Here is a 24972-nt window from a genome sequence, read left to right as displayed (position 1 = left end):
TTTGTTCTGTTGGTATATTAGGCTGTCCACTTTCAAATGTGTGCTCCATCAACTGCAAAGATGTTTATCAGTTACATTTTATACATCATCAAAACAGACATTGTTATGTCGCAGGCAGTGAGAATGGACCCTTGTGACTGATGGGCATCAGCCCCTCATACAACTTCACAGCTGACAAGCTCAGAACAAACAGCCAGTAATCACTGAAAACTGAAGGTATCAGATCAATGAATTATTCAGTAACTTTTCAAAGTCACAGCTTTGATTGTCTACAGGAGAAGATCACCCAGGTGAAGGCACAATTGCTTTATTAGCATCAAAGGGTGGAGACCTGGCTAGGCTTGGTTTCTGTTTTGTTTTGAAAATAAGCTGCTCCCAAATACAGGCGTGAAAAATTAATGCCGTCCTTTGAATAAAATTCCTTGTTAGACAGATCAAGCACTGTGATTTCTATGGCAGGGTCATGGAGCACAAGGAAACATTACTCTTCTGGCATCTGCCCAAGGAAACCCTGTCTTGGATCACAGAATTTGCAAGCTAGAAGAAGCCTTAGGGATCAACTAGTCCAACACCATGCTATGACTATCAACACATTTTTTAAAAAGCATGTGACTGGGTAACCCTAAATGCATTCTTAAAGGTTTTAACTAAATAAAATGGTTTAAACAGGTAATTTAAATCATTAAAACCATGATTGTTTAGAGGACAGGGCATTGATATGATTGATATGTTGGTGGGGGAGGGGGGAGGAAGCTATATTGGACTGTGGAATTTCTAGAGTCCATACCATAGTGGAATATGTGTTTTAGAATTTGAGTATACTTAACCTTAAAGAAGAGAAGACTAGGTTTTTGAAGAGTAAATGACTGTTGTGTTCAATTATTTGAAGGGTTATCCTGTGGAAGAATTGAGAAATGTAAAAATGGGCACAGGTGCAAGGGATAGATGCATGATGGATTGGAGCAGAAAGTTGGAAGTAAAAGGAGCAAAAATCCCCTCACAAAAGATATTCTATAAAGACAGGATGAGCGAGTCAGAAGGAATGAGGAGAAATGACAGTAGGTGCCCAATATACTCAAGTAGTATCTTTAAAATATTAAAAAAAAAGTCAAGGAAATTATACAATACATGGGTACTAAAATATCTCTATGGACTCTTTCTGGTGAACTCAGGGGAAGACATGAATAAGGACTGTCAGTGTAGAACACATTGGAAATACATTATTGAAGCAAATGTCAAAATCAAGGAGATTAGAGAAGTAACTATTCTAAAAGATGGATTAGATTTGTTCTGTAAAACCCCAGAGAGCAGAACTAACAGCAGAAGTTGCAAATGTGAAAATTTAAGTTAAATAAAAGGATATTTTTTTTCTTTAAAAAATTATTGTTATCCAACAACAGAATTGGCTGCCCCTACCTAGATGTTCACAAGCAAAAATCAGATAGGAAATTAAGGGCCTATTTTGTTTTTGGAATTGTGCAATCAGAAGCAAAAATATTAGGAAATATAATGAGGGATCCATGTTCAGGTTCATATAGACTGTGTAACTTTTGAAATCTCTTCCAATTTTGAGATTTTTGTGATTTTACAGATGAAGAAACTACACCTGTAAAAAATGACATCGTGCATACCATCTCCCCATGATACTATATATTGAGGAAGGAGCTAAGGCAACCCTATTCTCTTCTCATAATGATATGTCCACTCTCTTCTTCAGATGGAAATTCTGCCATAGAAGAATAGACTTCAACCCTTGGGATATGGTCAATGACTTCAGCATTCGTTGATGATGGTCTGTAAAGAACACCATAGAAGTGATCCCCAGGATTATGCCCTTATTACTAATTGATGTGACTACATCAGCTCTGAGTAGTTGAGATGTATCACAGGGTTGTGGTCCATAAATAGCCTTCAGGGCACCATAACAGTGCTTTGGATTGTTATTATAAATATTGAAATGAGTTTCCTCTATCTTCTTACTGAACCAAGAACCCTGAATCTCCCTAAGCTTTTCTTTCACTTTGTTTTTGATGCAGTTAAACACGGTCTTCTTAGATATAGATTTTTCATGCTAGTTAACCACCTGGAGTTCTCATTTTTCACTTAACAACTTCTGAATTCCACCCCTCCCCATCATTTTCAGCAAATAGTTCTTTATGTTTTTGAGGATCCTGGACCAGATAAGTAAATACAATGCTGCACACCAATCTCTGAAAATTTTGTGTTGACTCAGCTCTCCCTCCAACTTAGTAACACTGTTCACTCACAGAAAAGTGCTCTGGTCTGTGGAAATAAATCTGCTGGTAGTTTTCTTGCCTTGGGGCTTCTGCTTTTGTTGAATGCAATTGTTTAGATTGGAGAGGAAAAGTCTATGATTGCTCCAGCATTCTGCATCCTACAGTGCCTACATTACTCTCATGTTCAGTTTGTCTATTATTTTTATTGTGGCATTATCTATTAAATGCCAATGTTTTCTGCAAGGGGACATTTTAAGTAAATAGAAGGCAGTATTGTGATGAGGTCATGATATACAGAAGTTTTCAGTAGTAAGACATATCTGTTGTTGCTGTTTCTGACACTATTCATCCCAAAGCCAACCTGCTATATCTAACACTCTATGTCTATTCTGGTTTAAAAGTAAGAATCTCCAAGTTTTCGTAATATTTGTTTATTTGACCATATCATGACTCACTATAATGGGAGCATAACTCTGATGATTGTAGTATGGTACTTTCCTGTACCTGGAAATCACATTATCTGTCTGTCATTCACTCTGTTTGGGAGGCAAACAGTCTTGTTGACTAGATTTGTTTTGTTTATGAAACCTATGCCAGCTTCATGGCACTCCTGATAGGTACCTCTCACACAGCAAAGTCCTTGTTCTGATTCCATTCCTGGTGCTGAAATACACATCTGTCCACAACTCATACATTAGCTGACTAAAATCTTCCAGGTTATATGACAAGAGGATGCTATTCTCCAGGAGGTGAAGTATGCTTCCATCTCTTTAAAGGCAAAGGAAAGAAGTGTCCTGAAATAATTAAGGTGTTCCTTCTCTCTTAGTCATTGCTGGAAAGATTCATTCCAGAGTCTTTGTTAATAGATCAGCACTTCATTTGAAGGGTGGTCATATACCCAAGAGCCAATGTGACTTCAGAAAGGACCAAAGAACAGTTGATGTGTGTTTGCTGCCCAACAACTCCAGGAGAAATGATAGGAGCAAATAGAAGTCTGTACATAACATTTATCAATCTGATCAAGGCTTTTGATTCTGTCATTCATAAAGGTTTGTGGAAGAGCATGAGAAAATCTGGTTCTCAAGAGAAGTTTATCAGTATTCTATGCAAGTTCCATGGTAGTTTTCCCAAATACCAATGGAGTAATGCATGGGCTTTTGAGTATGTTTTTAGTGATATTGTCTGATGTCAATAAGGAAAAAAAAGTCACTCTAAGGTCAACTACTGCACTGACAGTAACTTATTCAAAGGTCACAAGCCAAGACTAAAGTACAGGAAGAGTTGGTGCATGATTTTTTATTCTCAGTTGATTGTGTAGCTGATGCAGGCTCTGAAGCAACAGAGTATAGATTGATTCTCTGCCACTCATGCCAATATTGGCCTGATAATTAAAATTAAGACAATGGAGGGTCTCCACCAGTTAGCATTACACCATTCATATAGGTGACCATTCATTACAGCCAGTGTAAAAATTCTGAATACTGTGAGATTCATGTGAATACACATGGATGAATACCCATAACTTGGTAGTATACTTTCCAAGGATGAACACAAAGATTTTGAGTTTGACACACACAGCTAGAGCTAGCTCAAGAGGAAAGTGTGGGAAACAATCGGCATCAGGCTGCCTACTAAACTGAAGGTCTGCTGAGCCACTGTGCTGAACTCATTGTTATATTCCTTTGAAATCTGGACAGTTTGCTTTCATTTGAATTGTCTTAGGAAGATTCTGAAAATCATCTGGCAAGATAAGGTATTCTATGGTGAAGTGCTCTCTTGAGTCGAATTGTCTACATTCAAACTCTACTGCCGAGGGTTTGAATAGACCAATCATATTGTTCAAATGCCAAATGCATATTAGCCTAAGAGACTATTTTACAGACAACTCATACAAGGCAAATACTCAAAAGGAGCCCAGAAGAAGGGCTGCAAGGACAATCTTTCTGAAGAACTTTGGTATAGGCATAGCATGGAAGGCATAGCATGGATCAAAGAACTAATTGTGATCAATGAGCAAAGCAGAATTGCAATAGCTCAAAAGAAAAATGAAATATGCATATAGAGACATATCCATTCCAAAAGTTCACGTGGCCTATATGTTCCTGACCTGGCGTAGAGCCTTCTGACCAGTCTGATCAGCCACAGTTGGACACACTGAATCTTGACCCCAAGACAGGGACGTCATTTTGGTCCTCTTTAAGTTCAAAGGATAATAGCCATCACCTATTCCAATCAAAATGCCTCTACCCTTCTATGAATGCTGTTTAATCCTGTCTAGTATTTTAGTTGAGGTCCAACTAAAGCTTATTGTATTAGAGCTGAAAAAAATTCCTTTAACTTTCTTTTCCTGAGTTTTTCTTATTAATTACAGCAAGGCACAAAAAATTTATTTTAAAGCTACCTGTTAGGGACTGTTGTGTGTGGGAGCACTGTAAATTATCTTCACCTGGTGTCCTTGAGTACCAGAGTCTTATGTTACTGAGTGCCACGGAAGTGGGAGTGGATTAGAGACTGGGAAGGTATTTAAGCACTGGTGTTTTCGAAAGTAAATGAAGCCCTTGGAGATCTTGATGGGTACTTGTCTCCTTTGTCATCCTTGTCTCCAGCCCCTCCAACACTCACCTGGGGAAGATAAAGGGACTCAACATATTGGTGTCCGAACTGGGACTAAACATATGGCACCTGAACTGAGACAATAAAGACAGAGTTATCTCAGTAAAGTCCAATATAAGGACATAACAGATACAAGCAAGAGAACCAGGTGACATCCCATAGCAGAAGACTGGAGAAAGTAACAGGTTGATTTGTTACTTTGGGGGTTAATTTTAAACAAAGAGGAACCAGTGAAAGTATTTAACATTGAGGAGTCAGCAGGAAGTAGTCTCTGAGGCAGTGCTCCAGGGGATGGAGCTTCTTTTTCAAGCAGCAGTCTGCCACCAAGCACCAGCTCCATGAACAGGATGCAGAGAACCTGCTTGGTGTTCTTTTTGGCCCGGCTGCCTGCCTGACCAAGCTGTGCGTTCTGGGCACGATCCAGGTCCCTAGACCTGAGACCAGCTGCAAAGACCTCTCAATGCCTATGCAGACCCCAATGCGGACTTTGATGCAGATACTGACACAGATGACAAATACAGCTAGTTTCTCTTTTCAGCCTACACCCTGTGGTAGAGAACTTTGCTCCAGCAGCAGAGGACTTTGAATTGCAAGCTTCCTCTGTTAAGAGCTAAAGTGTCATATCCTGTTGGACAATTTGTTATGATGATGACTATTGTTCACAAAATGCAACAACTCCAAATTGTACTGTGGTCAACAACTCAAGTAATTGCAAATGCTCTCTCTCATTCTTTGCTGTTCCCACCCTCTGCAGAGGGAGGTGGGAGGGAGAAGGGAAGTCTTCCTTTTTGGAACTTTGAAACTCAAACCCATGTCTCAAAAAGCTTATTTTAGAATTCAAAGGACCCCCATGCCTTCTTCCTGGTTTGGGAAGGGGGAGAGTGGGCAATGACTATCTTTTTCAATAAGTTATTGATTGAGAATATTTGTGGTTAATTAGTTAAGAAAAAAGGGGGAAAAGATTTTTTTCTGGGATTGAGAAATTTGGATTTTGTCTTTCAAATGAAGTCTGTGCCTATGATTAATATTTTGGTGTATGTGTATATGTGTATTTAATCATCAATAGGATGTTTTACATCTCTCCACTGGCCTGGAGAGGTGGGAAAATGTTTCTATGTTTTAAGATTTTGGTTTGAAATACAAAAGAATTCTTTTCTGTGTTTGTGTTAGTGTCTAAATTCTGAAATAGGTAAAGTTAAAAGTTACTCCTTTTAGTTTGAATTTTGAATTTGATTGCTTTGAAAAAGTTTTTTGTTGGCAAGAGAAAAACTTTTTAATCTTTGTCTGTCTATAGGTTAGGGATAATATGTATTCCAAGGAATTTGGGAATATTGGTTTTGTTAAATTGGCATTTGTATATACTATTTTTGAACTTTTGTTTACAACTTATGTGACATTCATTATGTAATAATTTTGTTTCAAAAACAGGAAGGGGGATTTATTAGGGACTGTTGTGTGTGAGAGCACTGTAAATTATCTTCACTTGGTGTCCTTGAGTACCAGAGTCTTATCTTACTAAGTGCAACAGGAGTGGGAGTGGATTAGAAACTCGAAGGTATTTAAGCAATTGTGTTTTGGAAAATAAATGGAGCACTTGGAGATCTTGATGGAGTACTTGTTTCTTTTGTTATCCTTGTCTCTCACCCCTCCAGCACTAGCCTAGGGAAGATTGAGGGAGTCCAGAAGTGGGATTCAACAACTACCATAGCTTGTTCAGCCATTCCACAATTAAGAGGCATTCCTTCTCCAGTTCCCAATTCTTTGCACCAGAAAAATAACTGCTATAAATTATTTTTGTACATATGGGGGGGGGGTTGTGCTTTCTTTGATGTTTTTGGAGTATAGATCTAGTAGCTGTATTGCTGTATCAAAGGGTATGAAGAGTTTTAATATTTAGTCTTCATAAATATTTAGAAGGAATTTAGTAGTTTAATAATCTCTGTCCTAGGATTATCCAATAATGAATATACCCTTCTCTCTTGGTTCTTTCCTAATGCAATTCCTATATGGAAAAAAGGTCCAGTTCAAAGTCCATGTTCACATGAGTATTTTTCAGAATCCCGTGAGTTAGCATTTCCTTCAGTTAGTCAGACATTTGAACATCTAACATTTTCAAAGCACAGTACTAAGAACAATCTAATGGGAGAGACAATAAGCAAATAGTTTATTCAAACAATTTACATAATAAAGTTGCATAATAAAGTTGATTAATAGGAAATAGTTAAAAGATGGAAATCACTAGAATTAAGAGGGGTTAAGAGAAGTTTCCTATAGTAGATGTGGTTTTAGTTGGACTAAAGAGAAGTGAGGGAAGATAATAGGTAGAGAGGAGAGAGGGAAAGCATTCCAGAGAAAATGGGGAACTCAGAGATGGAATTTCTTGTATGTGGAATGGTTAATAGAGTTTATTGATTAAGAGAATGTTTGCTGTTCAGTCCTTTCAGGGATTCGGGTTCAATTCTTCATTGAGATTTTTAATATTTTTTTTGAGATTTTCATGGCCAAGATAATGGAGTGGGGTGCCTTTCTTTTTTCCAGTTCATTTTACAGATAAGAAAATTGAGAAAAATAGGATTAAGTGATTTTCTGAGAGTCACACAGCTGTTAGATGTCTGAAGCCAGATTTAAAGTAAGGTTTTTCCTTTTTGTAGGCCTGGTGTTCTATTCACTTTTCCATCTCATTGCCTATTCTTGTACATACTGCCTCCCAAATAGCATATGAAATCCTGAGGTTAGGAACTATTTCTATTTTGTTTCAGATTGACCAGTTCTTAAGACAAAGTAGAGCCTTAATAAATACTTTGTGAGTTGAATTAAACCTGCAGTTTTTTTTTCCATATATCCTTCATAGATGGTTAACCAAGTTCACTGAAAACGTCCTCTGATTCTTTACTCAAGGGTAGCTACAAATGCATTTGTTGTCCATCATTTTCATACATAGCCATTAACTAAAATGACTCTTAACTGAATGGCTTATAAGTTGAATTTTTCATCCAGATTTTTTACATTTGATGACTATGCAAATTTATCAAAAGACCATTGAGAAGGAGCAGCTAGGTGGCCCAGTGGATAGAGCACTGGCTCTGTAGTCAAGAGTACCTGAGCTCAAATCCATCCTCAGACACTTAATAATTACCTAGCTGTGTGGCCTTGGGTAAGCCACTTAGCCCCATTGCCTTGCAAAAAAAAAATCCTAAAAAGACCATTGAGAAGAGATCAGAGGGCTTCATCATTGGCTTCCTTTTGAATGTACTCTTCGGAGAACATACCCACACTGGGATACTGGCAAATAACTTAGTATTTACATTTATCTTAATATAATTTAAATTATAAGTCATCTAATTGTGTACAGTAAATAGAAGAAAAAATGAAAATTCTTATCCATGGTCCCCCCAGAGCTGGAAATGTGTGACCTTCAGAATGGCCTAATAAGATAAAAGTCTAATGAAATAAATTATTATTAGGTTTTCTGTATGATTGAAGGTACTGGATAGTTGTTTTGGTGTCATCATTATAAATATCAAATCTTGTCTATGAGAATTATAAATGCAAAGGATGTAAAATATTGATTTGATTACATACTGAACCAAGGGCACACATTATAAATTTAAAGATTATTTTGTTACATGTTTTTCTATGATTTGAAAAGAGAGAGGGAAAAATCACAATTGCAAGAAAACCCGCTATAGTTCAGTGAGAGAGAATGTTAGTGGGGTTCTTTCTGGCTAATCAAGGATGGACTGTATAACTCAATAGTCATGAATTGATATAACCTTCCTTAGAGTTCAGAAAAGTGATAATGGCCAAGGAAACTCAATTTCATAGCTAGGACACTAAGTAGTCTCCAGAGAAGAGTAAACCTCAAAAGATTTAATGTTGGAGTCCACATTGGATAAGGAGCCAACATTTCTAATACTCATTTAATGTTAAGCAGACCTCCTCTAACCTCAAGACTATAAATTAGTTCTCAACCAATCCAATGGGTTGTGGGCATTGATAAGGGCTGGGAATGAGACTCCCTTTGACAATCATTAGAATAATTGAAAATAAGGAACAATAGATGTAGTTTAACGATACTACAGATGGTGGGTACACTCAGAAAGTTTTTGTGAGGGAATGAGGAAATGAGGGAATAAAATTTCTGAAAGAGAAGTCAGTACTTAAAGTGAATTTCCTGAAACTTAGTCAGTCAGTGATGATTCTGGTTTCCTTCAATTAACCCCTTCTTACTTATTGACTGAAACATGCCTTTTAACCACATATTCTCATATAACACTCTAAGGATTCAGAGAGCTCAATTATGCTGCTAGCATAATCTGATGACTGAAGCTAAGGCCATTCTGAAGGCCACGTATTTCCAGCTCTGGGGGAACCCTGGAAAAAGATTTTCATTTTTCTTCTATTTACTGTACAAAATTAGATGGCTTGTAATTTAAATTATGTTAATTACATACTTCCCCATTTAAAACTTCAAAAAGTCTGATTGCCTGTGGAGCAGGGAAACCATAATGAGCCAGTGTCTGCCAAACTGTGAGCAATAATGATTTCAAGGTCATGGTCTGGCAGAATGCTGAAGGGAAAATGGCTGCTAAATATCAAAGACATGGAGGATGACTCCTCATCCCATAGCCATGTTGAAATCCTAATAACTTCAGTAACTCCTTTAAATAGCTTTGAGAAAAGGGAAATCACGTATTTTTGTCAGAAAGCCTTTTCAAGTTTGATTTCTAAGAATTAGTTACTAAGAAACTGCATGATATAGTGGGAACTACAGTGAATTTGGACCATGGCTCAAAAAATATATATGTCTGAGGGTGCCAGGCACAACCTTGGACACATCCCTTAGAATTTCCATGTCTCAGTTTTATCATTTAAGAAATGAAGGGATGCAACTAAGTGATTTTTATTCTAATTCATAATATAATTACTTAAATTAAGGTGATGGTCAAGACGAGGAGAGAGATGAAATAAAGAGAGATATAAGAGAGGAGAGAAAAGAAGAGAAAGAGATAAAGGTAATATTTTTGTAAGACAATGTTACATAGTGGGCTAGCTAGACTGATAGACAGACATACAGACAGACAGACAGATAGATAGATAGATAGATAGATAGATAGATAGATAGATAGATAGACAGATTGAATAAATGAGAAATTAGAGCCAAACATTGTGTTAAGTACCATGAATACTACATATGATATGATATATGATAGCATGGGCTTTCAAGGAACTCAAATTATTATGAGAAAGAAAACATATAAAAAGAAGTGTAAAAGCTGAGGCATGAGGGCATGATGAAGTTCTAAATATGGGGTGAGAAATGGTATAAAGAAGTGAGAGTTTCAAAGCTAATTTCATTTTGGAAAATGCTGAGTTTCTGGAGATGAAGTCCAGCAAAACATTCAGGTGATGTGTGTGTTTGCTTCCATGTGTCTGTGTGTGTGTGTGTTATTCTCTACCCTATGAAACCCAAAGGAAGATTATAAATTTTCTTTAATCAGTGTCCTTTTTGTGCAAGTGAAATACTCATACATCATGGTAACCACTGACCCTCTGATTAAAGTATGACGCTATAAACAATTCCATTTGAGGAGAGACATCTCATTTTTTATCCTATCTTGTCCCTAAGATTTTCTATCCTATCCCTCTCATTTTGCATTTCTTTAATTTTTCCACCATGCCCCTTCCCCAATTACTTTTTTCCTATAACTTCCTTTTCAGCTTTCTTTTCAGTTATCTTCCCACATTAGATTGTAAGCTCCTTGAAGGTTTTGGCTTTTTTTTCATATTTGTATCACTGTTGCTTAGCAAAGGGTTTAGCACATAGTAGGTGTTTATTGAAATGAAAAAATAAAATCATTGATCTAACATATGTTATATGATTTGAGGACATACTCTGCACATTGAAAGACCCACAATGCTAATACCATGTTTATGCTCAATGTGAATGTACAAAAATTCCATTGGATCCGTCTTGTGCAAAAGGAGAATTAAGTTGACATTAATAAATGTTTGGGTATATTTTCCCCTTGGGCCAAGAATTGGCTCTCAAGAGTCCAGGACCCAATTCATTGCTAAGACAGCCAAATCACACTATTTCATCCTCTTTCAAATCCTTAATAAATATATCAAACACCACAGCTTCCTATCTCAACCCCAGGGTCACCCTTCCATTAACCTTTCTCCATTCAAAAACCCCACACTCATTTCAAGAAGCTTAACCAGTTTTTTAATCTATAGCAAGATGGTGCCTTTTTTGCCCACTGTTATTTATTTCCTAATAACCTCATTTATATGAGACCTTATCAAAAGCTTTAAAAAAAGCCTGGTAAATTACACTCACAAACGTGTCTTTATCTGCTATTTTGTTAGTGTTTCAGAAAATTCCGACAGGTTAGGAAAGCAGTCACAGATGTCTGACCTCCTCAGGTTGTACTTAGTCAAGAATTACATCCTTTATATTCATAGACTCCTAGCCTTGAAAACATTCATTAAATCTCTTTGTCTTTAAAAAAGATTAATGGAGAGTCTAACATGTGATTTCTGAAATTTTCTTTCAAGAGAAAAACATCACAGAAAGTTTTCCATCTTTAATGTTTTTTTTTTCAATTTTGTACTTTCTTCCAAAACACAGATGGATACCCTCAAGGCCCAGGTATTTGCTGAGCTTGAATAAAGATCTATTTCCTGTTTTTCATTTACCAAACTGCATTTTCTAATAAACATATCCTTTCCTTTTTCCCATCAGAAGTGGCCAAGTTGTTGGAAGCATTCCAGTAGTAGGCTTAAGGTTTCTTCGAACCTTTCCTTGTCATTTGTTCTTTGTTTTCAAGAGAAACAATGACATTATGGAGTGATGAATTGACTCGTGAATGAATTGGATTTAAGTGAGACAGGTACACCTTCATAACTGTTCAAAGTGTTTTCATCAGTCAATTCAAACAGAGGAAGTCTTCCCATGCTTGTATTGGACACATACAGCTATTTCATGAATATGCCTGTTTGTTAGCCTCAACTTGATTTGGCTTATCTTCAGAGACATTTTTATCAGAATGTGACTGCTTTGCCTGTTACAGTTTATTGGAACCATAGGTGAAAGTTGAGTAAATCAGGTGGACTCCAAAGGGCTCAACTAGTCCTTCCTTAATACCTCATTCACCCATGCACCCATCACTGTAATAGTCTTGTTGGAGAGGTCTGACACTTGCAACCCTCTCTCTTTTCTATTCATCAAAAGACAGTTTAATTATTTGGCATGATGGCTAAAAATTGTTTTTCCTCTTTGATTCAATTTCCTTTCTAATTTAGTTGTGTAATTTCTTTAAGACATTTATTCTCACCTATTTATTATAGTCAATACATATGTAGTGACTTAGACTTAGGCAGAGGAATGGGGAGAAAAGTCAACATGAATATCAAGCAGAGTCCCTTGAAAGGTGATAGTAAAAAACTAAAAGGATGATTTAGCTCTAATACTTTTAAATATTTCTTGGAGTGATTTAATTGTCTCTGATCACAATAGGGATCCTCTAAGCAAAATAGTTTTACCCAGAAATGACCATCTATATTCTGAGAAAGAAAAATTTTTGCATCCCCAGTGATGCTGATCCATAATGCCAAATAAAAATTGAGATGTAAGTGAAATCCATAAATGCCAAATAAATCTTAGGAAGATTCATATTTGGGGCAATATTTCATTTTAGATGGAGTCATGGTCTTGACATAAGGAAAATATAGGTTTCTGTTCTTCTAAAACTATTGTTTTTTTAAATTAAGCCTCAGTTTCCACATCTATAAAATGAGATTGTTAATAATACCTTTAGTTCCTATCTTACAGGATTGTCTCAGCATTCAAAATGAAGTAATCTTTTTGAATCTTACAACACAAAACTGTTGGGGGTTGATAGTTTTGAAATTTTCCAGGTATGGGTCATAAGAGTATATGGAGACTAAATTGCACGATGCATATTTTTTTCTTGCAAAAAAGACTTTTTTAATGAGGTCTAGGAGATACTTCTTAGGGGAAATCATAAGTTCAATAATGTAAACATAAACTTAATATAAGTGGAGCCTTATCATGAATATAAAAAGGGGGAATTCTTGTCTCAGAACAAATATGCTCATATGTCAAATTTGAATTCTGTATAATATAAATAGAATTCTCCATTATAAATCTAAAATATAAGATGCAGGCATATCCATAGATTAACAATATATACCTTTCAGTAAGTCAACAGGTATTTATTATGTGCTTAATCTGCATTTTTAGACACTGTCCTAATCCAATTGGAATTTTCTTTGACACAAAGCAAACTCCCAACTCTAACAGAAAAACAAGAGAAAGGAAAAGAAAAAAAAATTTATAGCTCAGCAACAGAGATTTTGCTTTACATTCTCCTTTACCAATGAGTGGGGGGGGGGGGAGAATAGTGTTAACTCATTTTCCCTGCCCAACCAGAAGGGAGGGGTTCATGGCAAAGGAAATATTACAAAAGATGTGAGTCTGAAAGCCATAGCTATTAGTGCTAATCAAGTTAGATAACCTGATCCTAGTCATTTTTCTTCTCACCATAAACCGAGGCAGCTTCTAATACTATTTTCCAAGGATAAATCAAAAATTAAATCTATATTCCAAGTTCTTCTAAACCAGTAATTACAATAATAACAAAATTCATATAGCACTTGAAAGTTTGCAAAGCATTTAAGAAATATTGATTAATTTTTATCCACAACCATTCTGGAAGACTGATGGTACTACTATTTTCATTTCATATATGAGAAAACTGAGGCAGATAGAGATTAAAGTGACTTGTGTGGGACCACAAAGCTAGTAAATGTTGTTGAAAGCTCAGGTTTTCCAGACTTCAAGTGCAGGACACAAAACACCACACTATCTAGTTGCTTTACCGAGGCAACATCTTTTTTCCTAACAATTTTTTTTATTTAACATTACTTTTCTACAACTACATGCAAAAACAAGTGTTAAACATCCATTTTTGAAAACTTTGGGTTGTGATTTCTCTCCCTTCTTCCTGCCCCACCCCCTACTGAGAAAACAAATAATTTGATATGTTAAAACTGTGTTGTCATGTAAAATATGTCCATAATAGTCATATTGTAAAAGAAGACAAAGATCCCCTGTGCCCCAAAATAAAAATAAAGTTTAAAAAAGTATGTTTTGATCTGTATTCAGACACCATCAGCTCTCTCTCTCTCTCTCTGGAGATGGATAGCATTCTTTATCATGTCTTTCAGAGTTGTGCTGAGTCACAACAATGCTGAGAAAAGCTGTCACTCACAGATGACTATCCTAAAATATTATTGTTACTGCATACACAGGACATTTCACATTGCATCTGTTCATGTAAGTCTTTCCAGATTTTCCTGTGCTCATCATTTCTTACAATAGATTAGCATTTCATCTTAATCACAGACCACAATTTGTTTGGCCATTCCCCAAATGATGGACATCACCTCAATTTACAATTTTACAATTCCTTGACACAAAAATCTCAATCTCTCTCTCTCTCTCTCTCTCTCTCTCTCTCTCTCTCTCCTTATTTCTGTGTGTGTGTGTGTGTGTGTGTGTGTGTGTGTGTGTGTGTGTGTGTGTGTGTATATATGTGTGTGTATATATATCTTACTATTTTTCATCTCTTTTGGAACATAGACCTAGTAGTGATTAGGTCAAAGGATATGTCAAAGACTATGCCCTTCCAACATGCTTTGTAGAATGATCAAATCATTTCTCATCTCCCAGTACAATACTGACTCATTTTCCCCACTTCTCCTCCAACATTTAGCATTTTCTCTTTCTATTCTATTAACCAATTCAACAGGATTGTTGTTCTAATTTGCATTTTTCCAATCAAAAGTGAGTTAGAACTTTTTTAAATATGATCATAGACAGCACTAATAACATCTGAAAACTGCTCCTCATAACTTTTGGTTATTTATCAATTGAGAACAGGCTTTTATTTTTTATGAATTTGACTCAATTCTTTATGTTTGAGAAATGAGGCTTTAATCAGAGAAATTTTTTTCAATTTTTTTCATTGTTATTATTGCCTACTCTATTTCCCACTATCCTATCCCCCCATTTATTCTATTCTCTCTCTCCTTTGACCCTGTCTCTACTCAAATTGATTTGATTTGGACTACTCACTTCTAACTATTCACTCATTTCCCTTCCTTCAAATATCCCCTTTCTCCCATTTCCTTTCCCTTCTACTTTCCTTTAGTGTAAGAAAGCTTTCTATACCCAATTGAGTGTGAATGTGACTCCCTCTCTGAGTCAATTTTGGTGAGAATAAGGTTCACGCACTCCACTTCCTCCCTCTTCCACTCCACTAGAAAAGCTTTTTCTTGCCTCTTATGTGAAATAACTTATCTCATTCTATCGTACTCTTTCCTTTTCTCATCTTTTTTAATGAATATTTTATTTGTTTTCCAATTGTATATAATAGTAGTTTCTATAAATCATTTTCTGTATGGTTTTGAATTTTACAATCTTTCCTCCATCCTCCCTACCCTCCCCCATCCCCCCACAGAAGGCAGTCTGGTAATCTTTACATTGTTTCTATGCTATACATTGATCAAAATTGAATGTGTGGGAAAGAAATCATATCCTTGAGGAAAAAATAAAATATTGGAATTAGCAAAATTATGTAGTACATAAGACATTTTATTTAAAAAAATTGAAGTTTATTAATAGACTTTGGTCTCTTTTTAGACTGCACAGTTCTTTCTCTGGGTGCAGATGGTATTCTCCATCACAGATGCTCTAACATTTTCCCTGATTATTGCATTGATGGAATGAGCAATTCCAATAATATTGATCATCTCTGCCATCTCTGCTGTTATGATGTACAATGTTCTTCTGGTTCTGCTCATCTTGCTCATCATAAGTTCATACAAGTCTTTCCAGGCTTCTCTGAATTCCTATCCCTCTTGGTTTCTAATAGAAAAATAATGTTCCATAACAGGCATTCACTTGATTCCTTTCTCATCTTTTTAATACATTATCCCATCATGTTCATATCCTATCTATGCTCTGCCCTAATAAATAAATAAGTTCACATGAGTTATCAACATCATCTTCCTTTGCAGGAATATAAGCAATTCGCATTATTATGATTTGACTCTCCTATTTACCTTTTTATGATTCAGTTGAGTCTTGTATCTGAAAATCAGGTTCTTTTGTTGCTTAACTCTCATCTTTTCATCAGTAAAGTTTGAAAGTTCACTATGTCATTGAATATCCATCTTTTTCACTGAAAGAGCATGTTCAATTTTGCTGGGAAGTTGGTTCTTTGTTGTAATTCAAATTCTTTTGCCTTCTGGAATATCATATTTCAAGTCTTGTGATCCTTTAACATAGAAGTTGCAAAATCTTGTTATCCTGACTGTGATTCCATTATGATTACATTATTTCTGACTGCTTGCAATATTTTCTCCTTGATGAAGGAGTTCTTAAATGTTTGGGCTCTTTTTTTGATAATGGTCTTCAGTTAGTCCAATAATTTTTAAATTTTCTCTACTGGATCTATTTTCTAGATCAGTTGTTTTTCCAATGAGATATTTCACATTGTGTTTCTATTTTCCATGTTTTATTGGTTTTGTGTTACTGTTTATTGTTCTCTCACAAAGTCATGAACTCCCCTTTGCTCAATTCTATATTATAAGGAACTATTTTCTTCAGTCAGATTTTGTACTTCTTTTTTCCATTTGGTCAATTCTGCCCCAACTCTTCATTGGCTTTTTTGTCTTTCTTTTGCCATTTGTCCCAGTCTGGTTTTTAAAAAGTTATTTTCTTCATTTTTTTCACTGTATGTCTCCTCCAATAAAATGCTGACTCATTTTACATGATTTTCCCACATCACTCTTATTTCTCTTCCCTAAGTTTCTTCTATCTCTCTTACTTCATTTTCAGATTCTTTTCTGACCTCTTCCATAACCTGAAACCAATTCATATTTTTCTTGGAGGCTTTGGAAGTAGGGGCTTTGGCTTTGTTGTCTTCTTCTTACTATGTTTTCATCTTCCTTTTCATCATAGTAAGTTTCTACAGTCATTTTTTTCTTCTGTTGTTTGCTCATTTCTCAAGTCTATGACTTGATTTTAACTCTTTGTTAAAATAGTGCTTTCAGAGTAGAGGGTGAATCGTCTCAAACTTTTGAATTTTTTTGCAACTGTTTCCAGAGGTTCTTCAAGGAACCTATAAATTTTCAGTTTTTCCAATATGACCTAAGGAGAGGTAATTAATACTCTCCTGTCCTGCCTGTACTCTGGTCTATGTGTGAACACAAGCACATTTTTTCTGCTCTAGAACTATGAGGAGCTTCCAAAACTCTTCTGTGGCAGCAAGTTTTGCTGTGCTTCTGCTCCTCCTCTTCCTGGGACAGAGACCCAGGACTATGAAACAGATCTGAGTATGGCAAAGCAGCAGAGTTCCTCCTCACTGATAGGAAAGAGATCAAATTTTCTATAGTGTCTCTGGACTGAAAGGTCTGGAAACCTCTGCTGCTGTCACTGATCTAATTGCTCTGCTTCTTGTTCCTGGATTGCTGGGGCAGATCCCTCTTGTATTTCTCACTCACCCAGATGCAATTTGGAAAAGTGTTTCACACTATTTTTGTGGATTCTGTAACTCTAGAATTTGTTTATAATAATTATTTTAAAGTATTTGTAGTAGTGTGGGAAAAAGCTATGCAGGTCCCTGTCTTTGCACCACCATCTTGACTCTGCTCCCCTCCCCAGGGAATAGGGTTTTAGTCTAAGGATATAGTCCTCTTTATAATATACAGCCAAGTTTTTAAACTGTAACCCAGAGGACAAGTTATTTCAGATTATGACCCATTTGAAATATGTAGTTGTCAGTTGTTAACTAAGATAGTGCAAATGAAGTTTGTATACTGTAAGTACTACATAGATTAGCCATTGGTGTTTGCTTTCAAAATGTAGTTGGCCCTAAGAAGTATTAGTTAATAGATTTTATATGGACCTCTATTTATGTATCAACCGTAATCTACATATCTGTTTCCCATAATACATAAACCCATCTCCCTGTTTGACAAGTGGGGCCAAATAGATTCACCTATTGAAGCTTATATAACTATCTTAAGATCTATCTCTGTATTACTACAAAATTCCTTTTTCTTTTTATGTAATGTGTGGACAGGTCCTAAAATGTAATCTATATCTTAAAAAGAGTCAGTATAAGAGTAGTAGAAGTCCTCAGAACATGATGACAGAGAATCTCATGGTTATGGAATTTCAGAGTGAGAAAGGACCTCAAAATAACCTAATCCAATGTATTTTTGAACAAGAATCTATTATAATATACTAGAGAGGTTGTCATAAAGATTTAGCTCAAAAATTTCAATTAAAGTTAATGATACTTTGTCTTAAGCCATTGTATTCTACTTTGAGCTAGCTCTAATCTTTTGGAAGTTTTTTTTTTTTTTTGCTTTTTTCCCCCTCAAGCTAAAATCTCATCTGGAACTTTCAAAATGTTTGATGAGTCCAAGCAGAATAAATCAAATACTTCCTTAATATGACAACTCTTTAAAATATTTAAAGACAGTTTTCATGCCCCTCTATACTTCTTAGCTCTTATTCAGGCTAAATATCCCTTCTCAACTTCATATGCCATGATCTTGAGACCATTCAATATTCTAGCTTCCATCCTCTGTTTTCAGTTTATTATATAAATACAGCAAACTATATGAAATAATACTCCAAACTAGATAGAGTAGAACAAGATTGTCACTTATCTAGGTCTGGAATTTATGCCTATCTTGACAAAGTCAAAGATTGCACTAGCTTTTTTTTTGGGGGGGGGGGGGTCTTCCATGTAATAGAGTTGACTGATAATAAACCTCTAGTCATCTAAAATCCCCAGTTGTAGTTTTTTCCAAAACACACTCTGCCTCCATCATCTTACACATGAAGATGACTTTTTAAATTAAATTTTCAAGTTATATTCAGTTCATCTCACCATTTAGAATCTTTGTGGATTCTTACTATATTAATCCAGGACTAGCTCTTCATATGAGCTTGGTATCATCTGTCTATGAGAGTGCTTCAAAGATGGTATCTGTGCTTCAAATTATTGCCCAAAATGTCCACGGTCAGAAGATAAAACACAAAATTTGGGGGACACTCAAACTAGAGAACTTTTGATTTGGCATTAAACTTTTAATAGGTACTATATATATATATATATATATATATATATATATATATGCATATATGTATATATATATGATATATATAGAACTATATATTCAATTTCAATTTTATATAACCTTGCAATCATAAAATTGATGTTTATTTTCCCCACAAGAAAATCATTAGTAATTTTTTCAACTTTGTTGTTAAAATCTAGTTATCTCCACAGAATTCTTTTGATCTACAACAGTCTAATCACCCTCTCCAAAAGGGAAATGAAGTTACTCTCACATGACCTATTCAAAGGAGTCATTCTTTTACTTTGCCATTCCCATTTCTATAGCTATTTGTATGCCCACTATTCCTTTAATAATAGCATTTTGCCAGAAATCATATTCTACTTTGTCAGTGCATAGTTTGCAACTTCCATATTCTTTCATCTTTAGAAAGTTTGAACACTTGACCTTATCCATTCTCATGACTCTTCCCTAGTTCTCAGAATCTTTCAAAGATTACCATCAAAGGTACAGCAATATCATTTGCCCCTTTTTTCACTATGCAAAAATGCAATTCATCTGCATCTAAAGACAAAGTCATCAAAGAGAGATATTTTCTAGTATCAACTCCCAAATAGACATTTTTTTTTGTTATTTCTAATCCAAAAACCATTTTTTTTTCTGGGAGAGAAAATAAAAGCAAGGAATGAGTAGTCCATCATTCATGTGATAATCATCTATCCATATACAACTGAACAGTGGTAAGGATGCAGCCCCTCTTTTTTTTCTTTTCTCCAATAATCCTAAAAATAATATGTATCCCCTCCTCATCTCTGGGCCCCTAGAAACTTATACCAGATGCTTTACAGATGAGGATACCAAGATCCACAAAATTTAAGTGACATACAAGCTTTCATAGGTTGAAACCAGGATTCAAAACTCAAATATGATTCCAGATACAGAACTGTTTCCCTTACTCTGTTATCTCTTGAGCAATGAAATGACTTGTCCAAAGTTATAGAGATATTACATGAACAAACGTGAACTAAAATACAGATTTTGTAGCTTTAGATATGGTATTTCATTTCACTATGTTCTGCTGCTTTTCCCTTGTGATCTCTTCATGAGATTTTTGAGCTCAGGGATATTTTATTTTTGTCTTTGCATTCCCACTATCTTTCAAAGTACCTAGCCCAGAGCAAATGATTAAAAAAATTGTTGACTGACTAACTTATTGGTCTAGGTTATTCCCCACTCCTTAAATGAAGACCTTTTTATATGGAACATGAAAGAACAACAGTGAAGAAAGGCATTTTATTCATGATCCCCTTCACCATAAGTCTGAAGTTGCCTGACTAACTATATCATTACAGAACATCTAGCCAAGACAATAATGCTAACATCTTCATACCAGAAGAAGGAATGGTCTTGGTTCAAATAATTTTGATGAGATAGTGTAAGTTGACTGAGTTCATCTATGGACTGATTGACAGATATCATTAGTTTCATGAATTTCTACAGAAAATTCCATTTATTGACACAATGTGCCAACAAGAAGTCAAGAAAAACATGAATTTGAATATGAATGTCCCCTACAAGGAATAAAGACTTCAAAAAAGCAGTAGCATTAACATCAGAATCAAGTGTGGAAGATCTGATTTCAGATATTGCTTCTAATGCATCCTGTTTTATTATGAGCCATTTATTTAGCCTCCTTGAGTCTCAATTTATTGATCTACAAAATGAGAGCATTGAACTACTGCACTCCATGATCTCTTCTATCTCTAGATCTATGACTCAATATGGCTTCTAGGATATTTGCAGTATTGGTTGATCATTTTTTTTTATTTAACAGTATTTTTTTCAATTACATTACAGTAGTTTTCACTATATGTTTTTGTAAAATTTCAATTTCCAAATTTTTCTTCCTCCCTCCCTTTCTTCTCCCCTCCCCAAGAAAGCAAATAATCTGATATAAGTTAAACTAATACAGTTTTGTTGAAAATTTCCATAGTATTTGTTGTGAAAGAAGAATCAGGAAAGGTGGAAAAATACAGGAAGAATATATAAAACCAAAGGTAAACTTAGAAAAGTAAAAACAGTGTGCTTTGATCTCCATTCCAATTCCAAATTTCTTCTTCTGGAAGTAAATGGCATTTTCCATCATAGCTCTTCTTGAATTATCTTTGATCACTGTATTGCTAAGAAGTGTTAAGTCTATCATAGCTGATCATCATATAATGTTGCTGTTACTGTATATAATGCTCCCCTAGTTCTGCTCACTTCACTCAGCATGAGATCATGCAAGTCTTTCCAGGTTATTTTTTTTTCAAAATTCCACATTCTGATGACCAATTTTCAAGAAAAAATAGTTACTTTTATCATTGTCATGACAACTTAATTTTTGAGGTTGCAGTGTTTGAAGTCAGGAGACCTGAGTTTGCATTCCTAGATCTCATATTTCTATCTCTTTGTAAGATGAGGTTGCTCTCTAGGGATCACTAATTTGATGTTTTATTATGTTGTCATAAGCAATTTGCATTATTTTCTGGGTATCTAATAAATTCCTCTGCTTAAGTCCTCTGATACTTTGGTGTGAAATTGAACCTAGCTTTTCCAAAGCCATGTTAGGGGAGCACAAGTATAGTTAGGTCCTAACAGAAAGCCAATGATGGACCCTATATCTATTGACCAAGTTCACACTTGAAGGTTTACATACTGAATAAAGTGATGAATTTTTAGGCTATAGCAACTATCATAATTATCTAATAAGGAAAATTAGACTGTAATGGTGTCAGCATCAGGAGGACTCACATCAACAAAATTATAAACCCATCAAGTTATTATTCAGTCATTTCACTTATGTCTACCTCTTTGTGACCCCCATTTGGGATTTTCTCGGCAAAAATAATGGATTGGTTTTGAAGATTTCAATAAATTAATCTCAGAATGGGCAGAGTCAAAGCAGAGGGGAATAAAACAGTGATTGGGAAGCTCTGTAGTACATTGGCAAGAATATTTGGAATCACAAAACCTGAGAATTCTAGGACACTTACTTGTTCTTGCTTCTTTTTGGCTCCAGGATTGGTGCTCTATCCATGGCACCACCTAGCTGCCCCTCTTGCTTCTTTTTTAAGAGGCCCAATGGCGTCATGGGGTAATGTCTTGACTTGTATGTGAATTGGATTTAAATCAGGAAGAATTGCACAAATTTATCAGCCTCACTCTTTCAGAATCATCAAAATTTGCTGACTAGACAAGTCAAAATAATGGACAAGAAATGTACCAGGCTGTAGTAGATACTCTTGTCCTCTCTGATATCTAACCATGCTCTAAGCGCTCCACAATGCCTGCTTCCATGCCCTTGATGTCTGTTCTAACAAATAATTTTCACCTGCCCATTCTATGGAAGAAGTCTTCACATGCACTTTGGGTAGACATCCTATGAGCACACCAATGTATTTGAATTCCATTAGTTACACTCAAACTTGTTTAGCCTGTATGCTGAGATGCATTTTATTGGGATGTGACCACTACATATGTTATAACTTCCTTTGGAGCCACAGGAGAGAGTTAGATGTTTGTATGAATGCAAACAAATTATTTAATGTCTCTAGGCTTCAGTTTCCCTATTTGCAAAATAAGGAGATACGACTGTCATGTCTGTTGTTTGTTTCCACTCTAGATTCATGATCGCCTGACCTCTAAATTTCTTTCCAGTTGAAGACCTATGAGAGAACAACATAAAATTTAGAATCTGACTGGTCAAAATCACTAAATCCCTTTTGAAAATATATTAGAAGGGGTGGCTAGGTGGCTCAGCGGAGAGAGCACCAGCCCTGGAGTCAGGAGTACCTGAGTTCAAATCCATCCTCAGACACTTAATAATTACCTAGCTGGATGGCCTTGGTCAAGTCACTTAACCCCATTGCCTTGCAAAAAAGAAAAAAGAAATAAGAAAATGTATTAGAAGAAAAAATTTTAAATCTTAAAGTTCTAGAGTAGTGGTTCTTAATTTTCTTGGTATCAGAACTATTCTATACCCCTAAATATCATTAAAGATTTCAAAGAGCTTTTTAAATATGTGGTTTATATCTATCGATATTTATCTAATTAAAAATTAAAAACAAATGATGATGATGATGATGATGATGATGATGATGATGATGATGATGATGATGAATGTAGCTTGGACCTGCAAGTCCCCTACAAGAACCTAGGGGTCCCCAGACTGAATTTTGAGAACCACTGCACTAGAGAAATATAAAGTTACCCTTACTATTTATGGAGCACTGAGGATACAGGACAGAATATAAACAGAATCCTTGCCCTGGACAATATTCATTCCCCATCCTGGCAGTCACTAAAGTTTAGAGATCGCATGAACAAGGAGCCCAATTTGCTTGGCTCATTGGCATTCTATCACAGACATAAAGAGATTATGAGCAGCTGGAGGGGGACAGAGAGATGTTCAATTCAATTTACCTGGTAGTCCAGGCCACCAAGTTATTTACACCTCAATTACAAATTACATCCATGTATATGCCAGTCTAATTTTAGATCTGGCAGGGACCATAGAGAGTATGTCATCCTAAAGTTGGCTGCAAACACATAGATTTCCGGTTAATATGGATCTTATTCATTTCTATAGACTTGTCCATCTGGAAAGTGTGAAATTCAGCTTTCTGTCATATGGAATAACATTGACAATGACATCCAAGGGTTTATTCTTAAGAGTTTCCCCATCTTCTTCTGAGTTCACTGCCTACACTATATACTCTTTAGATTAGGAATTACTTTGAGGGTTAGTGTCTGCTTTTTATTTTTTTTTTTTTATTTTTTACATCTCTAGGAATTAGCACACTGCCTGTCTGTATAAGCTCTTAAAATGCTCACTGATTTGTTTTAACTTAATACTACTGCTAAAATCTCCCATCAGGCAATATATTTTTTAAAATATTTATTTGTCACAAAATTATTTTTACCCCTCTTATTTCCCATTAATAAAAATATAACCCTAAAGCTGTACACTTCAATATGATGGAGCCAGACTTCCTAGCTCAGAAATCTTTCTATTCATTATATACCTTAAATTGGTATAATTCATTAAAATTTACAAAATGCCTTACACATATCATTTCTGGGGGGAAAAGTACTGTCTTTAAAGTCAAGGATTCTGAGTACAAATCTTTGTTCTGTTGCTTAACCACCTCTGAGGTCACAGACAAATCATAACATCTTTAGACCTAACCTTTTCTTTGGTTCTGATCCCGAAGTGTTTGTATTAGAAAATGGCTAAGTTCTCTCCATATACAATAATGAGTCCTTAAAAGTGGATAGGAAAATTTGTAAATGAGGAAACTGAGGATGAAAGAAGCTATATTACTTCCCTTCACTTACAGAACTGATTACTATACACTGGAAATATGAAGAAAGCTAAAAATGATCCAAGTTCTCAAGGAAATTTCTGTGTGTTGACTTTTCCTTTTTTCATACCCTATCTCAAATCAGTTGCCACATCTTGTTGATATATATTTGTTTTTATCTGTATATGTGTATGTTCCAACAGAACAAGTATTGTGGAAGTAGAATCAAGATCAAGTATATATAATGTATTATATGGATATATACATGTACACGTGTTCACATACATAGGCTATTTGGCATGAAGCAGGGAAGCTAAGGAAATGACAAGGAAATCATTTTGGATCAGATAGTTTTAGTATTTTTGACATACCATTTTAATGAAATCTAGCATCTAATTTCTGTAATTTTTCAGTGTTGCACAATGATCTAATTTAGATTCCAAACAATGAACTATACAGAAGTAGGTTTATATACTCAGAGTTAAAAGAGACAATTGCGGCTATCTAGTCCAACCTTAGTCATATTACAGATGAGAAGCCTGAAGCCCAAAGAGGTTTACTGATTTACACAGGGTCACACAGGTAGTAGG

General features: G+C 35.4%; 1 long non-coding RNA gene across 1 annotated transcript in view; it reads left to right on the top strand.

Annotated features, from left to right (window-relative positions):
* Positions 1 to 204: 204 nt before the first annotated feature.
* LOC141516536 (uncharacterized) overlaps positions 205 to 24972 on the top strand; it is a 40373-nt gene continuing 15605 nt past the window's right edge. The window contains exons 1-2 of the long non-coding RNA XR_012476726.1: positions 205 to 290; positions 1718 to 1792. This is a non-coding gene — a long non-coding RNA (uncharacterized LOC141516536). The remainder of the gene's footprint in view (positions 291 to 1717; positions 1793 to 24972) is intronic.

This window comes from Macrotis lagotis, chromosome 3, assembly GCF_037893015.1.
Source record: "Macrotis lagotis isolate mMagLag1 chromosome 3, bilby.v1.9.chrom.fasta, whole genome shotgun sequence".
Taxonomy (NCBI): domain Eukaryota; kingdom Metazoa; phylum Chordata; class Mammalia; order Peramelemorphia; family Peramelidae; genus Macrotis; species Macrotis lagotis.
Note: the sequence above shows the minus strand (reverse complement) of the source record. Positions and strands in the feature narration are given on the sequence as shown.